Raw genomic sequence first — 4088 nt, 5'->3', positions numbered from 1 at the left:
CACATGTTCATAACAGCCCAGCTTCCTTTCTAACCATCTCCTACCATTTCGAACACAAAACAATAAGAATTATCATGGATTTTCAGCATTATAACCAATCCTAATTTTCTTTTCACTTTTTATTAATAATTAAAGTTCCTTCAATAATAGGTGATAGGAAGATAGACAAAGATGAAGATAGCAAGGAAAAAGGACAAATAAAAACAATAGGATTTCTATGCTCATCACCTAATGCGCTCCTTGTTGCAGTATAGAGTGAGGTCGAGGGGCAGTGCTCGCGTGGGGATTTTTCCTGGTGCTGCCCCCGAAAGATCAAATTACTTATTATTTTATAAAGGCGCTGGGAGGTTTTTTTTCTTTTGGCTAATGTATTGTAACCCCTTTTTTTTAACTAATAGAAGTCTTGTTAAAACAACTAAGGGTTAGAGTTTTTCGTAGAGATTTCTGTAGCATTTTTGCTGCTGTATTGAGTTGCAAGGGATTGCTGGTTGAAATCAGTTCGATTTACTGGATAAAAATATTGGAGTCTTTGTTTGGTGGATGTAGCTCAAGTTTGGGTGAACCACTTTAAAACTGTCTCCTTACTGTTATTATTATGTGTTTTCATTCCTCTATATAATCTTTATTTGCATATAAAATATATTTTATACATGCAATTCCTAACAATTATTATCCTTGAGGTGCATGATCAATCATCTGTTTACCTTTCCTTGCATCTCTCTCTCTCTTTCTGCTCTATCATTCCCACTATAGATATCTCTATCTCTCTCCCTCTTTCTTTCCCTATCTCTCCCTCTCCCTTTGTATCTCTCTATCACCCCCCTCTCTCTCATTTCTCCCTCCCTATCCTTCTCTATCTCTCAATTTCCCCCTCTTTCTATCTCTCTTTATTACTTATCTGTTATCACCTCCTTTATCTCTCTTTTCTCCTCTATCTTTATATTCCCATATCTCTCTCTCTCTCTCTCCCTCTCCCTCTCTACCTCTCACTCCTAGTAAATCCATCTCTTCCATCATCCCTCCTATTGTCTCTCTATATATCCCTCTCTCTACCTCTCTATATATCACTTTCTATTTTTATTTCTCCCTCACCCTTTTCTCTCCTTACATCTCTCTCACACACTCTATTTTTTCCAAGTTATATCTATCTCTATATCAGTCCTTACCTTTCCATCTTTCCCTCTTTCTACCACTCCTTCGCTCTCTCCCTATCAGTCCATATTTCTATCTCTCTACTCTGTCCTCTTTATATTTCTCTCTCTCCCTCTCTATCTATTTATTTATACCTATCTCAATCTATATCTCTCTATCTCTCTCCCTCTCTCTATATCTCTCTTTTTATTACTCTCTTTCTCTCTCACCCCCTTCTCTATCTACATCACCTTATCTCTACCTGTATCTCTTATTCACTCCATCTCTTTGGTTCTATATCTTTATCTCTCTATCTCACTATCACTTCTCTTTATCTCTTTCTATCCATATCTCTACCTCTACCTCCCTATCTCTCTATATTTCTCTCTATCTATTGAGCTATACCTCCCTCGCTTCCCTCATATCTCTCTCTCTCCATCTCTCCTACTTTATTTCTCTATCTATCTCCCTCTCACTCCTATCTCTATCATTTTCTATCCATCTCTTTGTATACCTCTATCTCTCTCTATCCATATCTTTTTATACCTCTATCTATATACCTCCCTCTCTCCACCTCCCTCTTCCCCCTCTTCTCTTTCCATCTCTAGCCCCCCCCCCCTCTCTCTCTTGCTCCCTCTCACCCTATCTATCTCTCTATCGATACCTCTCCCTCCCTCTCTTCCCATATATCTATAACTCTCTTTTTCTCTTCCCATGTTTCTTTATCTCTCTCTTTCTCTCTTCCTATCTCAATCTTCCCCTATTTCTCTCTCCCTCTCCCTCTACCTTCATCTCTCTATCCCTCATCCTAGACATCTATGTATCTATATATCTTTTCCTCTATCTCTATCTCTCCATATTTATTCTTCCATCTATCCATCTATCTCTATCTCCTTATCTCTCCATCTCACTCTACCTCAATATCTCCCCCCCCCCACTATACATTTATCTCTTCCATCTCTATTAATTCCTCTCTCATATTTCTTTATCTCCTATCTCTCTCTCATCTCCCATCTATCTCTCCCTCTCTCTCCCTCTATCTATTGCAAACATAGCATGGCATTGTTTATAATGGATTCTAATTGTCTTCCTAATTCATGGGTTTTTTCAATTGGGTTTTGAACCCTTTAAGTGTACATGCATAGTTGATTTGAAGATAACACTTGTCCATTAAAAATATGTGATGCAAACACATCATTAATTTCTAAATGGCCTATCAGTTGACCTTATTTATTGCACAAAAACATACCAAAAATAAATCACCTTTTTACTTATCGACCTTCCGCATCTCCTTGGACTACCCATTGCACACCAAAGTGCAGTTGCTAGTTTAATATAATAAAGAATATACTTAATATGAAGTTTGAAAACAAAATATTAAGTAATGCAAATAATTAAATATTTTAAAAAATAAAATGCAACACGTGTGACAAAGTTTAAAATGTTAAGTAATTCAACATTATCCCGAAAGAAAAAGATCTCCGCAATAAGCGGCAGTCGGGACGCGGTCTCAAATTACGTCGAATAGAAAGTTCTGGTCTACATATTCCACGGGACCGAAGCATGTTCAGTGGCAAGTATTCGCGCGTAAGGATATGTGTGCCGAACACGACACGGCACAGAATAGTCTTCGTAGAGAGAGATTTATCAGGAGCCCAATTCCACTAACAACATTTTATGTTTCATTCCCAGCCATGGAGAGAAGCGAAATTAGAACAGCCTCAATTACCGTTGTCCTTGCTCTACTATGGAGCGGAGCATCTGAGGGAAGCATAAGCGTATACTGGGGCCAAAATGGGAACGAAGCCAGTCTTGTCGATACCTGCGCAAGCGGCAACTTTGCAATTGTGCTTCTCTCCTTTCTGATAACGTTTGGCGACGGGCAGACACCGGTGCTCAACCTAGCAGGCCACTGCGATCCCTCTTCTGGAGGATGCCAATCCCTCGGCGCCGATATTAAGTCCTGCCATCCAGAGGCGTAAAGGTATTTCTCTCCTTGGGAGGTGCCTCTGGAAGCTATGCAGCTGCCACCGTCGACGACACGCGAAACGTGACCACCTATCTGTGGAACAACTTTCTCGGAGGACAATCGGACTCAAGGCCTCTCGGAGACGCCGTTCTGGACGGAATCGATTTCGATATCGTAGCCACGACGGACCTCTCGGAAAATCTGGCCAAGGCCGTGTCTGCTCTTAGCACGCCCGATAAGAAGGTCTATCTCAGTGCCGCTCCAGAGTGTCCTTATCCTGACGCCCATCTGGGAAACGCCCTGCAGACGGGGCTTTTCGACTACGTGTGGATTCAGTTCTATAACAACCCCTCCTGCCAGTATGCCGATGGGGACGCTTCTGATCTGGTGAATTCGTGGAACCAGTGGACAACGTCTATTACCACAGTTCAAACAGAGGGCTTCTTCCTGGGCCTTCCCGCTTCGTCTGCAGCTGCTGGAAGTGGCTTCATTCCTACAGACGCACTCATCACCAAAGTTTTGCCACAAGTCAGGGCCTCCCCCAATTATGGAGGAGTCATGCTGTGGTCCAAGTACTATGACGAGCAAACGGGTTATAGCTCGGCTATTGTCGAAGCAGTAAGACAACCGAACAAATTATATGCATTGTATTTAAAAATAATAATAATTGATTAAAATATGACACCATTGTCATGTGAATTTAACATATATTTAGGGGTATGCTTCTGTCCACAAATTTCCTTGGATATTCGTCTCACTTCACGTTGACAACCTATCTGGCATTGACCTTTCCCTAGCTCTGCACAAGGTTAATAACCAGTTTAAGAGTTCCTAATGCATCATTCAGAAGTGTGTTGACCAGAGAAAAACATATAATCAATACAAAATAGCAGAAAGAAAAATAACATAACAAATATAACAAATATATGAAATAAGAATTTATAATGGTTTATCGTAAAGGCTACCCGGACTCTCAAGCAAGAAAAAT

General features: G+C 40.6%; 1 pseudogene; it reads left to right on the top strand.

The window, feature by feature from the left end:
- Nucleotides 1-2726: 2726 nt before the first annotated feature.
- Nucleotides 2727-3775, top strand: LOC131070076 (acidic endochitinase-like; annotated as a pseudogene).
- Nucleotides 3776-4088: the final 313 nt, after the last annotated feature.

The sequence above is a fragment of the Cryptomeria japonica genome, unplaced genomic scaffold, assembly GCF_030272615.1.
Source record: "Cryptomeria japonica unplaced genomic scaffold, Sugi_1.0 HiC_scaffold_1532, whole genome shotgun sequence".
Lineage (NCBI taxonomy): Eukaryota > Viridiplantae > Streptophyta > Pinopsida > Cupressales > Cupressaceae > Cryptomeria > Cryptomeria japonica.
This window is presented reverse-complemented; position numbering and strand designations above follow the sequence as displayed.